This window comes from Dermacentor variabilis, chromosome 4 (assembly GCF_050947875.1).
Source record: "Dermacentor variabilis isolate Ectoservices chromosome 4, ASM5094787v1, whole genome shotgun sequence".
Classification (NCBI taxonomy): Eukaryota; Metazoa; Arthropoda; class Arachnida; order Ixodida; family Ixodidae; genus Dermacentor; species Dermacentor variabilis.
Window position 1 is genome coordinate 201,021,728 of NC_134571.1, and position 14,810 is coordinate 201,036,537.

Sequence of the window (14,810 nt, forward strand, 5' to 3'; positions counted from 1 at the left end):
CTGGTTCTTCATGCGGAGGCGGGCGAGTTGTCGGGCTTCTTTGGCGCGCTGGAGATAGGCGGCGACGTCGCCTATCAGAATGACGAAAGCATTGAAGGCGACTGAGTCCGCGATGGGAAACTCCCCGGCTTCGGTGGCAGTAAAGCCCCTTGATAACTTGAAAGTAGCGACACTCTCCTCCTCGCGGCGCTTTCCTCCTCGATTCTCCTCCCCCGCCAGTTGCGCACGCCACGCTTTTTCTCCTGGGCTCCCACGGACGGGCCGCAGAATTCCATGGAGGCGTGTTATTTTGGGCCAGTTGCGCGCCCCAGTGGTGTTGAAAATTTTGAGAAATGCTGATAAAAGCACTGATAATGCGGAAGGCAACCTTTATGCGTAGGCTGGTCCTTTCTTAAAGCCGTATGAACGGGGTATAGTGATGTAAAAGGAGATTTGAGGCGAGTTCTATACTTTAGCAATTTTTCTGCCACATGATGAGATGCTCTACTTTGTGCGGCAGATCTAGTGTTTCTTTTGGCACATCCCTCTGTATGTGGCTTATTAACCGAAAGCCTTATCTCTCTGTTTCAAGGTTGCGTTGGGAGCTACAGAAAATATCACGTGACCGAAGGAAGCCTGAAAGCGAACCAAAGCATGTGCAGCCGTGTATAAGAGATGATTATTGATTAGCAAAGTAATAATTGATTAGTGATTGAATCAATATAAATTAAGGCAGATTAAGGTGGTTTACAGTCGATGAAAGTGGTATAAAGTGCATTAGGGAGGATTATGGTGGGTTAGGGTGGATCAATGCGAGTGACGAAAAATTAGGATGGATGAAGGTCGGTGAAGGTGGATGAAGGTAGATTACGGTCATTAGGGAGGATTATGGTTGATTAAAAAGGAAGATTAGGGTATTATGGAGTCTATGAAGGTGGATTGTGGTGCGTTAAGCATGATTATCGTAGATTATGGTCAATAATTTTGAATGAAGTAGGAATAGGGTGCATTAAGGAGGATTACGGTGTATTATTCTTAATGCGCGACAATAATCATCCCTAATCTGCCTTCATCCCCGTCATCACCTTAATCCTCTTTCATACACCTTATTCCATATTAATGCATCTTAATCCACCTTAATATTTCCTAATTCACTCTAATGCACGTTAATCCCCATAATACACTCTAATCCACCTTTACCCGTTCTAATCCACCTTATTTCAAGCACTAATGAATCATTAATTAAGTTGGCTAAGCATTCCTTTTGCAGAGGTGGACATGCTTTGGGCCGCCTCTGGCCTTCCTTGTGTCACGTGATATTTTCTGCTGACAGCGAGACCTTGAAACAGAGATTTAAAGGCCTTCGCCTTAAAGAAACGCAATGTGGCACTAGCTAGCGCTCATCACCTGCAATACCACGGGTATACTTGTTCCAAATTTTTTTCAGGGCTTGCATTCATTGTGTCTGACGGACGCACAGATCGACGTAAGCTAGAAATAATAGCTCCTCTACAAGCCGCCATTTCAATTTTCAGTAAAACAGGCAACGGATCCTAACAATCACGAAAAGTGCGATCGAGAGGCTGTATCTTCGCAGATAATTGTTCACAGCGGAAAGCAAAATCTATAGTGCTGCGTTTCCAACTGAATACCAACAGTTGGCGACGTGCGAGGTGATGCAGGTGATGGAGCCGCTGAAGAATACTGAGCATACTTGGGACAACCGCATTTTTAGGCAGCGTACAAATTGCCGCAACAAAAACACTGGTGAGCAGGCCAGAAGAATTTAAAGAAACGACGCATTACAGATGTTTTGCTACGAGCAATAAGACGCCTCACCTCGCAAACAACGCTGTTCTTTGTCCGAACAAAGTACTTGCGGCCAATGTTATGCAGCCACTGCTTCCTGCGCAAGCCGTTACCCTTTCCTTGTGGTATCATAAAAACAGCCTAACCATCTTCAGGCTTCTTGGTGAAGTTATATGCGCAACAACACGCATAGCGCTAGGACACAGATCAAAAACTACACAGATCAATACAACGTTCGCTACGCGGAGCTTAAGCGGCGAGCCAGCCGAGCTGAGGAGAAAGATGGCGCGAACGAAAAAGGAAAAAAAAAGGAAAACGCAAGATCCGCGCGTTTTTAAGGGCTACGGCAGGGAGACCAATCGTCGTGCAGAAAAACGGAGACAAACTGATTTCCGCGGGGGGAGTGCGCAAGGGGCAAGAAGCACGCGAGGAGATCGCGAGGATGTCGCGCGGTGGCTGTAGAGTTCAAAGAGTGGCAGTACTTTCAAATTATCAAGGGACTTTTGGTGGCAGAGGTTATTGGCGCCATCTATGAGGAGGGCGACGCTGAAAGTCAGTTTCCTTTGCATGGCCTCGTAGATCATCGCGCGCACGCGCGGCGATCCAGGTGGCCGAGCCCTTCCCCTTAATTCCTCCCTTAGCCCTCTCTCGTAACTCTCTTGCAACTCCCTCGCCTTCGACTGTTTCCGCGCGCGCGCCATGCAGCCCTGCCGGCCCGGTGCCAGCTTAGCCCGCTGCATGACGTTTCATGTTTCGTTATCTGCTGTTATCGGGAAGCGTGCGCTGCTGTGAGTTGACCGGCGTGGGTAGTTTCATCAGTTTCGTGGTCCTCGGTAGCTGTGTGCTTGTGCTCCGCAATGTTTCACCCGTTTCACGACTCGCACCGCTCGTGCATCGTGCAGTGGTGCACGAATACCTCAAAAACAAGCCCTGCAAGGTTGTTGCTGGTGCCTAAAGACAAGAGGTCAGCGCACAGACCCAAAGACATCAGAAGGCGCATGTACCCGAACACAGCCCTGTCCATGTGTGTGCTCCATGACCATGAGCCTCCGGACGTCGTCGCGCCTTGAGTGTGCTACACTTCCCCCTTGCCGATAGAGAAAGCTGACAAATAGATGTTCCTCTTAATTGTCACCTGGTCTATAACTTGTGCTTTTCTGTGCAAAGTCTCATTCTGCAATTTCGGTAACTTGCCCAGCTTTTTATTCCACCCTCAGTGCTCTTTCTGTGTGTCACGTTCTACAAACGTACTAACCGCTGAAAAATTACTCTTCGTGTTTGTGTATTATCTCAGTAATCGCCGATGGGAAAAGCGCGCGATCAACCTTCATGTGTAAGCATGATACGCTTTTTTTCCTTCTGGAAACCATGAGCATTGCAAATGTCCTACATGCAGATTTTTGCAGTTCGTGTTTATTATGCAAAGGAGTGGCCAGTAGGTACGACTTAGTACGTTAAGCGACGTAATTTTACTCCTGAGCATTGCATTCGGGGCGAAAGAAATGTCGTGTTGTTGGCTTATTTTACCTGTTCTTTAATTGAGGAATAGGCTTTTCTACGAATTTTTTCTATGTGCTGCTGCAAAAGCCGACTACCTTCTGTTCCCCCTTGCCACCGTTACTCAAATTGTGGCCAAGTGCAAAATAATGTGATAATGTGTATTACAGCTTTTAGTACAATCTGATTTTTGTTCTGCCATGTCTTTTTCCATTTGTTAAACCCGCCGTGGTTGCTCAGTGGCTATGGTGTTGGGCTGCTGAGCACGAGGTCGCGGGATCGAATCCCGGCCACGGCGGCCGCATTTCGATGGAGGCGAAAACACCCGTGTGCTTAGATTTAGGTGCACGTTAAAGAACCCCAAGTGGTCAAAATTTCCGGAGTCCTCCACTACGGCGTGCCTCATAATCAGAAAGTGGTTTTGGCACGTAAAACCCCAAATATTATTATTAATTCCGTTTGTTCAGTAGTGATGAAAATGCCACGCATTTCATATACTTTCGTGCAGGATTAAAAGTAAGTTGTTTTTTTTTTTTTGGTATGGCTATCAACGAAGCAAGGTTAGCATTTTATTCTATTTTTACGTATTTTGCGAGTCATTGCTTTTGCCATTACCAGTGAGTTTTCCCTTCCTATAGTTGTTATGACTATGTCATACACGTCGTCCAGTTTTGTGCAATCTCTTAGTGCATATATCAGAAGCTCGTCTACATTTCGGTCGTGAGGGCGTTATATAAAAATCTTGTTTTTTATGTGTGTGCACATGAAACGGCCTTCACGTTTTCTATTGCTTTTTTTGTTATTTCACCGTCTGTGAACTTTTCTGCTTAGTACTCTTGTATATGTCATGCACCTTTCACTCTTGCTCATTTTTTTGCGTGTATTACACCACGTTATAAGAAAAATCTTTGTTTTCTGAAACGAAGTCAATAAAGCGAGACCAAAGATCTGTAGTGTTGGAAGAGAAATATTTTGTGTCCCGGAACATGCTCGTATAAGTATGAGCCAGTATGAGCAAGACTGCGTGCGTGCCAACGCATAGCCCACGGCGCACCACGTGCCAGCTCGCAAGCAATGCCAATGCGCTGCGCAGCATGCGCATTGCTTGCGAGCTGACGCGTGGTGCGCCGTAGCGCGTGCGCGCGCGCGATAAAAAAAAACGCGCCGCATACAGGTGAAAACAAAAAGAAAAGTAAGCGGCGCGCGCGGCATTGGGAAAGTGAGCGGAATGGGTTGGCATAAAAAAAACAATAAGAAAAGAAAAACGTTTGACAGAGGAGGCGCCGCGCTGCTGCTGTTCCTGTTGCAATGACAACGTAAACAATCGTGTGCACCGCCATTTTACTTCTGCGTCGCCTGCTGTTCGGGCCGTAACTGAAGACAGAGTTTTGGCTTGGCGCTAGCGTCGAAAAAGCGTCTGCTCGAACACAGCCAATGGCAGCCATGCGGAGATTCACCCCTGTGACTGAGTTGATGCCCTTCAGTATGTGGCGAACGCGGTCAGCTTCCGCCATGTCACCCTGTGCACGGTGGCAGAGAGCCAGGACGTCCTTAGTATAGGATGTATACGACCCTTCCGGTTCTTTTATGGGTGTTCCCAGCTTCTGTTTTGCGACTTCGAAGCGTCTAAAGGACATGCCCAATATCTGGCGAAATTGCTGCGTGAATGTTGACCAGCCTGTAAAGTGACTTTCGTGGTTAAAGGACCAAGTCTTGGCATATTCATTGAGGTAAAAAGCGGCATACCGTATTTTGTGCGTGTCGTCCCAATGGTTGACGTCGCTTGCTCTGTTGTAGTGCTCGAGACAATCGTCCACGTCGTTCCTGCGAATGCCGGCAAATACGGGAGGACTACGTTGTTTGGCCTTCACGGTCCATGTATAGGCCTACGTGGCTGAGTGGAGGTGGTAGTATATCTGGTTGACGGATTGTTTTCTGCCATCACTTCTTTTGCGAGAGCAAATGATGACCGTACCGGAGCCCGAGGTGTATTGAAACAGCAAGAAGACGTGAGAATCAAAGTACACTCCACCCCTTGCGGTACGCCGACCGTTGTGATGCTTTTATTAAAGAGTAGCCGTTCCGGACAAAGCTGACGCACCATACGAGACAGAAGATGATAATGAATAGTATGTACAAATGAAGACGCCTTTGTGCACAAACAGCGCTCACACAAGTTGAATAGTTCTATGTACAAATCACGACAATGATATTACCAAATATCGTCCACAATATATATTGTTACGGAACGATAGATAGATGGGTGAACGCCGTCTTTGCCGTCATTCAGAAGTGCCCCCTTCACCTATTCCTCAGGTTAGATTTTTTGTCCAGTCATTCTGGCCTCATTGATTGTGCGACCGGTGCTTTTGAGCTTGAGCTGCCTCATCTTCCTGATATTCCAGGCGAAATAACACCACGATTATGCTCTCACCATCCCGTTCGCTTGCCGCCTCAAGCTGCTACATGCGTTCCTTTGGTGTCTTCACAAGGTATTTCCGATGGCGACTATGTCTTGTCACTGGTTATGAACATTCTGTTAGCCCACAATGTCGTCTTTGCCAAACACCATTGTTTCCATTGCTGACGATACCGTGGTCGTTCTCCTTCTAAACATCAGCCTGTTTATTTATTTCAAGAACCTTCAGCGCCTGAAGGCATTATTTAAGGGGGGAATACACAGTGTTACATAAGCTCGATAAAATACTACACTGATCAACCAAAAATAACACAGCGATAGAAACGTTCAAGGTGCTATAGATTCAACAGAAATGCTGCGAACGATGCTTCAGTGCGACAATCAGCAATTTCCTGCGGTAGCTGATTGAACTGTGATATTCTGTGTGGAAAAAACGAATGCTTGAAGACGTTTGTTGTACAAATAATTTCTCTTATTTTTGAAGAGTGGTCACTTCTGTGAGATAAGAAACGAGGAACTAAAAGATAAGTTTCTTTATCTATTTTAATCATGCCGAAATAAATTTTAAAAGGCATTTCTAATCTCATGTTTTCTCTGCGTCTGCTTAATGATTCCCACCCCAAGTTATCCTTAAGTGCAGTAATGCTACAAGTAAAGTCATAATTATTACAGACAAGACGGGCTGCGCGGTTTTGTACATTCTCGAGCATATTAGACAGTTTTGATTTGCGGTTCCCAGGCCGTACAGGCATACTCTAATATGGGTCTTACGTCCGAAAATTAAAGTAGTTCGTTAATTTTGGGAGGAGCTAACCGGAAGTTGCTTTTAATAAAATTTAGTTTTTCACAGGCTTTCGCTGTAACATATTCAACGTGCTTAGTGCAAGTTAAATTGGATCAGAAATAAACACCAACATATTATACTCAGTTACTCGCGATAGCTGGACGTTGTATAATGTATAAATAAACAGATATGGATCTTCTTTACGAGTAAAGGAGACGTATTGACACTTACTGGGGTTCAAAGTCATTTGCCACCTAACACATCAGCGTGTTATACAGTCCCAATTGCGTTGCAAGTACTCGTATTCAGTGGCAGACATAATGCAGTGATAAATCACACAATCATCGGCATACAGACGCACTTCGCATGACACAACCTGAACAATGTCATTGATGTAGACCAAAAACAGCAATGGCCCCAAAACAGATCCCTGGATAACTCCCAAAGTAACACCAATATAATCAGATTGTGAGCCATTAATTACAACACGTTGCATGCGTTCTTGTAGATAACACCTAATCCAATCAAGCAATGAAGGAGAGATCCAAAGGGAAGATAGCTTATGTAACAACAAAACATGGGGAACAGGATCAAATGCCTTTCTAAAATCTAGAAATACACATTAGGTCTGTACACCGAGATCAAATGAATGAAAAAGATCGTGGATGAATTCTAGGTGCTGTGTCGAACAAGAACGACCAGATTTAAAACCAGGCTATTATTCGGTAAAAAATTTATTCTTTTCTAGATGTTTTATTATGGCACTGTATACTATGTGCTCCATTGTTTTACTACACATACTCGTTAGCGAAATTGGCCTGTGGTTGGAGACAATATTTTTGGGCCACATTTATGGATTGAAACCACATTTGTAACTTTCCGCTCCTTAGGTAACGAGAGGTACTCAACGATTTCTCAAAAATAATAACCAGATAGTGGGCGATTATGTCAGAACAAGCCTTTAACACATAAGAAGGTATACTCGCAGGACCACTTGCAGAAGAAGCATTTATATTGTCAAGTAACTTAAGTATACCACCGTGTGTCACGACCAGTTCCAGCATAGGTTCGAACACATTGTGGGAAATACGCAGTAATTCATTATGACAGGGAGTTGTGAAAGAAGACTGGAAATAAAGATTGAAGCAAGAAGCTTTATTGAAGTCATCAGTAAGAAATGCACTACCGTTTTTTTAAGCTCGGGATGCCAACTCATTCTTTTCGAATTGTTTTTAAACACTTCCACATTTCTTTCGGGTTATGTTGTAACTTAGGGCCCAATGCTAACAAGTATATTTCCTTAGCAACCTTGTTTTTTTACTTTCATATCTTTTCCAAAGGACCCTAGCATTACAAATACAGAAGGGTTACGCTGCTTTCTATGAGCATTCAGAAGACAATGTCTCTTATTAATGAATCGCTAAGGTTATCCCAGGTTATGAATGACTAAGATTGTCTCGCAAGGCATGTCGTTGGCCACCATTCCGCGCTTGATCCCTGCAAGAATGCCTCTTGGATTGAGATGTTTCGCTACCTTCTCGCTCTGCCAACTTCTTTCTTTCGTCTCTCGACTGCATAAACATAATCATCGCTCCCGGCCTGTCCCAGGCGCAAGCTCAGCATCTCTGCTGCGTCCTGATGTCCTATCGTGAGATATCTGATTTTGATGGTCGCCCTCTGGGCCAAATATCTGTCGTGACTCATCGAGTCAACACTGGTGACGCCCAACCATATACGCCGGCATACATACCCCGTATCCCAACCCGAATGTCAAGTCATCCAGAACCAGGTCGTCAAAATGATTACAAAAGACATCATCGAACCTTCATCTAGCCCGTTGGCCTCCCTTGTAGTTTTCGTGAAAAAGAAGGACGACAGCTGGCGCCTCTGCGTTGATTATCATAGTTTAAACAAAGTAACGCTTAAATACGTCTACCCTTTGCCTCGCATCAACGATGCACTCAACTGGCTTCATAGTGCAAGGGCAAGGGTGCCCAACCTCCTTAGGCAAATGCACAGTGATAAGTGACAGGTCAGCTTTCTGGATGCCGCTTCACGTAAGGGACGTCGGGCGTTCACATCGTCACAGTCGATGGTCGGCAAGGAATCACCAATGCTGCCTCGGTTCGCACGACGGACTTGGAAATCGCTGAACAAATGGCTATTGCACTAGCCCTGCTGGATAGCTCACGGGTTGTCATCTATAGTGATTCAAGGTCTGCAGTCATTTGAAAAGGGCACTGTTTCAAAACAGGCCCTCAGACTTCTTGGGGGCAAGGCAATTACGTACCACTTCATTTATAGGTTTCCCCCCATCAGGGTCAGATAAAGGGTGCTCCTCCCGACCTCAACGAGTCCGATCACGGGGCTGTGCGTGAACTTGCCCACCACACTACCCTCGACCAATCGGAAGCAGACTCCCCAGAGAACAGGAACACGCGCTCCACTTACTACGAGATTACTAAACACTACCATCTCAGCCGTAGAACCTACTTCATTCCTCATCCGCGGCTTAATTGAGCTCAAGCATTAACGTGTCTACTACAAACGAATACGTATCCCAATCCGTGTCTCTCACATAAAATTTATCCGGATACTTATACTGTACTGAAGGCACTGGGCAGTGGGCATGATGCTGGTGTGCTGGTGCAAGAGAAGAAGACGACGAGGTGTGCTTGCTTCCCGCTACGATATAGCGACAAGCTGTTTAGGCCTAGCGCTACAACCTATAACTAATGCTGCTAGGCGAACACCCCCGTTGCATTTGGTGGAGCTGCTGAGTTTCTCTTCCACATCCTGGAACTCCGCAGTCGAACGCTACCACCAGCTGTTGCAATGGATGAACCGGGACCGCCCCAGGCTGCTGCTCCCGTGCCCCCCACCATCGTCTGTTCTAGCGTCATCCGGCAGCGCGACCCCGCTATATTTAGCGGCACAGACGACCACGACGTAGAAAACTGGCTCGCCGAATATGACCCCGTAAGCGCCTATAACAAGTGGGACGATGGGCCAAGCTAACAAATGTCATCTTTTACTTGACCGACGTGGCAAACCAATGGTTCCGCAATCATGAAGCCGATTTTACCACCTGGTCGGCTTTCACGACAACTTTGGCAGAGGTCTTCGACCGTCCCGCCGTTCGCCGGCTTCGCGCTGAGCAACGCTTGCGTGGTCGCGCTCAACGCCAGGAGGAGACCTTCACCAGTTACATTGAAGACATGCTCTCGCTATGCAAGCGCGTCAACTCATCTATGGACGAAGCTGACAAGATCAAGCACGTCATGAAAGGCATCGATGACCATGCCTTCCAGATGCTCGTCGCGAAGAGTCCGCGAACGATTGCCGAGGTCATACAGCTTTGTCAGCAGTACGAGGAGCTGCGGAAGCAGCGTGCATCAACACGCGCTGCTCAGCAGGACACCGCGGATCTATCTCCGTTGGATTTCGGCCGCGACGCTGCCGACATCTCTGCTTTAATGCCGGAGATAAAGCAGTTCATCCATCAGGAAGTCGCACGCCAACTCTCTCTGGCGAACAGCACACCCGAGCCGTCGCCAACCTTGGCTCCTTCGCTTCGCCCCGTCATTCAGACGCAAGTTGCCGCGGCGCTGCCATGTGCCTCTCCTCCGCAGCCTGCAGCTGGAGCGCTAACGTACGCTGACGTTGTCGCCCGGCCTTACGCTCCTCCGGCTCCTGATGCCTACCGGGCCTCTGGCACCTTCCATGTGCCGCCGCCGCCTTCACGCCCAATTGTCGTCCCTTACTCGGCCGCTGGAGCCCCTGTCGTCAACCCGTGGCGTACACCTGACAACCGACCAATATGCTATTTCTGCCATTTTCCGGACCACGTAGCACGATTCTGCCGCCGTCGCAGCCCCCGTTTACCTGACAGTGGGGGCGCCTTAAGCTACAGGCCTGCTCGACTTCCGCGTCAGGACCCATCTAACCTTCCTCTGGACTCATCTTACAGTCGCCTCCCTTTCGATGCACGCCGGTTACCTTCCGAAGCCACGTCGCCGATCCATTTCCCCGATGGTTCACCGACCCAGCCCAGCCCGAGAGGAAAACTAACAGTCGCAGTTCCAGAGGCAAGAACTGCGTTTACGTCGAACATTTCAAGGCCTCATTCTGCCCCGGCGAACGAAATTGAACTGTCCGTAGATGGCGTCACCGTACACGCACTTATCGACACCGGAGCCGCCGTTTCTATTATTAGTGAGAAGCTTTGCCGCAATTGGAGCAAAGTGACCATTCCCCTTACCTCTCTTTCTCTGCGTACGGCAACCTCGCATCGCATTCAGCCTTCAGCGTCGGGCAGAGCCCGGGTTGTCATTCAAAGCGTTATGTATGTTATAGAATTTGTCGTCCTATCTCGTTCCTCACACGAAGTTATTCTTGGATGGAATTTCCTATCTGTCACTCAAGCTCTTATCGACTGCGCTCGTGCCGAACTCAGTGCCGTCCTTCGACCCTGACAACCATTCTTCTCCTAAAGTTGTTGCCGCCTCTGACATCGATATCAGATCTTTCTTCGCCGCTCTCGTTCCTGTGTCATGTAACTCTGCAGCGAACTTATCTGTTCTGTTTACACCGACGGCCACTTGTGCGCGCCGTCGGAACTTTCTGCTTTCGTTTGCTGTCGTCACTTTTTGCGACGGTTCTGCTGCCCTTTACATGTGCAATCTGTCCGCCTGCCCATCATCCCTACTCCGCGGCGAGTGCCTGGGTACCGCCGAAGGTTTCGATAGCGTTCTCCCGGCCACCATGTTTGGTGATACGCCATCACTTCCGATTTGTTCCGTCACTCCTCCCGCCGCGACTGATGCCCCTGTAGACGTCTTCGCTCGTGCCGTCGACAAAGAACTCACAACTGCGCAGCACACCGAAATCATCAAGCTCCTCCAACGTTTTCGTTCCTCATTTGAGATTGACCAACCATTCTTGGGCCAAGCGTCCGCAGACGTTCACCGTATCGACACCGGTCAAAAACACCATTGCGCCAGCGTCCGTATCGTGTGTCGGCTGCTGAACGCCGTATCATCGACCAGCACGTTGACGACATGCTGGAGCGAGGCATCATCCAGCCCTCTAACAGCCCCTGGGCATCTCCGGTTGTCCTCGTTAAAAAAAAGATGGCTCCATTCGGTTCTGCGTCGACTATTGCCGCCTTAACCGAATAACGCGCAAAGATGTCTATCCTCTGCTGCGCATCGACGATACCTTAGACTGTCTGCAGGGAGCTGAATTCTTTTCCTCACTGGATTTACACTCCGGGTACTGGCAAGTGCCAATGGCAGAGGCCGATCGCCAAAAGACAGCCTTCGTAACGCCTGATGGGCTATATGAATTTACTGTCATGCCGTTCGGTCTCTGCAACGCGCCTGCCACTTTCGAGCGAATGATGGACACCATTTTTCGAGGGCTGAAGTGGAAAACGTGCCTCTGTTATTTAGATGACATTGTGGTTTTTTCCACCGATTTTGCGTCGCACCTCAGCCGCCTCGAGCAAGTACTTGCGTGCCTCTCCACTGCAGGACTGCAACTAAGATTGAAGAAATACCACTTCGGCGCTCGCACGCTTACTATTCTCGGCCATGTAGGTTCAAAGGACGGTATCCTCCCGGACCCCACAAAACTTTGCGCCGTATACGAGTTCCCTAAACCAACCACCATGAAAGAGCTTCGCAGCTTGATTGGCCTGTGCTCATATTTCCGACGCTTCGTCCGTAACTTTGCCTCTATCATCGCCCCCTTGACGCAGCTTCTCGCCGGCGGTTCTGACCTCTCAGCCTGGTCCCCGCCGTGCGATGACGCATTCCAAGAACTGCGACGCGTTCTGACCTCGCCTCCAGTACTGCGACGCTTCGATCCCTCTGCTCCAACTGAGATCCATGCGTACGCTAGTGGTGTCGGGCTCGGCGCTGTTCTTTCACAACGCAAGGATAGCTTCGAAGAGTACGTCGTCGCGTATGCCAGCCGCACCCTTACCAAAGCCGAGGCGAACTACTCGGTTACTGAGAAAGAATGTCTGGCCATCATTTGGGCTATCGGCAAATTTCGTCCTTATGTGTATGGGCGTCCATATGACATCGTGACCGACCATCGTGCCTTATGCTGGTTATCTTCACTAAAAGATCCAACTGGTCGGCTTGCCCGTTAGGCATTCCGCCTACAAGAGTAGGACATCTCCGTTGTTTATCGCTCAGGACGAAAGCATTGAGACGAAGACGCTCTATCCCGGTCCCCTCCACTCGTCTATTTCCACCTGCGGTGCCTTCGCCCTCAACATTTCCGTCATGCCATCAGAGCAGCGCAAAGACCCATGGATCTCTTCGCTTATTGACTTCCTGCCTAGCCAGTCGCCAGCACCGATCTCTCGGACGCTTCGCCGCCAAGCCGCGCACTTCATCATTCGGGATGACCTGCTGTACCGCCGCAACTACAATTCGAGCGGCCGTAAGTGACTGCTTGTTATACCCCGACACCTCCGCTCCGACATCTGCGCCACGTTTCACGATGACCCACGATGCGGCCACGCTGCTGTATTAAAGACATACTCTCGCCTCCAGCTTCGGTACTACTGGCGCCGTATGTACCGTTTCGTTCGCCAGTATGTCCGGTCATGCCACATATGCCAACGACGCAAGACGCCACCTCAACTTTCCCCCGGTCCCTTGCAACCTTTACCATGCCCCGCGCGCGCTTTCGACCGCGTCGGTACTGACCTATACGGTCCGCTTTCCAACACACCAAGCGGCAACCACTGGTTTATTGTTGCTATTGACCACATCAAGCGGTACGCTGAAACTTCAGCCCTAGCATCTGCCACAGCAAAAGTTTTATGCTACAAAACCTGATTTTACGCCAAGGAGCACCTCGAGAATTACTGAGCGACCGCGATCGCGCTTTCCTCTCTGACGTACTTTCAGCATTGCTAAAGGAGTGTCTAATCATTCACCGCACTACCACAGCATATCATCCTCAAACTAATGGGATGACAGAACGTCTCAACCGCACCCTTGGTGACATGTTCGCCATGGATGCTTCATGTGACCACTCGCATTTGGATCGCATTCTACCTTTCGTCACCTACGCTTACAATACCGCCACGCAAAGCACCACTGGGTTCTCCCCTTTCTTTCTCCTTTACGGGCACGAACCTTCATCCACTAACGACACGATTCTAACTTACCAGCCAGATGCTTCGGAATGGACGACTGTTCCTAGAGCGGCTGCTTACGCCGAAGAATGTCGCCAGCTCGCTCGTTCGTTCACATCCCAGGACCAGTGTCGCCAAAAGCTTCGTCACAATTCATCCACTACGGCTACGTGCTTTGCGCCTGGCTCGCTGGTCTGGTTGTGGGTGCCCTCTACTCCTCCAGGCCTTTCCTCCAAGCTGCTCTCCAAGTACCACGGTCCTTATCGGGTACTGAAACAAACATCCGCGGTCAACTACCTCATCGAGCCAATCGAAACGCCTTCCGACCAGCGTCGTTGGGGCCAGGAAATTGTCCACGTCTCCAGGCTCAAGCAGTGCCATGATCCCCCTGTGTTCTCCTGTCCTTAGGTCGCCAGGATGGCTACTCTTTCGGTGGGGAGTGATTGTACTGAAGGCACTGGGCAGTGTGCTGGTGCTGGTGTGCTGGTGCAAGAAAAGAAGACGACGACGTGTGCTTGCTTCCCGTTACGATATAGCGACGACCTGTTTAGGCCTAGCGCTACAACCTATAACTAGTGCTGCTAGGCGAACACCTCCGTTGCAATACCAATGGTGCTTGCCGCGATTGTTGAGAAATAGCCACGTTAGAACACATGCTCTGGCGGTATGTCCGGTCACACTCTATCATCTATAACAGCTCGGCCAAATGGGAGCCGGTTCTCCACAGCCCTCCTCTGGCTGACCAACTCTGGGCTGTCCAGCAGGCCCACGACGCGGCCGAGAGGCTCGGCTTCCCGGTTCCCACGTGGGAGCGCCCGCTTCGTGAAGACTCACGATCCACAGGACATCAATAAAGTTTTTTCATACCATACCACCGACCTTCGGTCCGCATATTGACAGATTTTAGTCGACCCTGTGAACGGCGCAGAAAGTGCATTTATTACGCCACATGTTCTGTGCCAATTCAAGGTCATGCTTTTAGGAATGTGTATTGCTCCAGCAACTTTCGAACGTATATATGGTGGCCTCTCTGTTGCGGGGATATAAGTGGTCTATCTCTCCTTGCTATTTGGACTATGTCCTGTCTACTCGCCTACGTTTGGCAACACATCACCCGTTTATCAGCCGTTCTTGCCCTCTTTGACTAGCGAATGTTCAGCTGA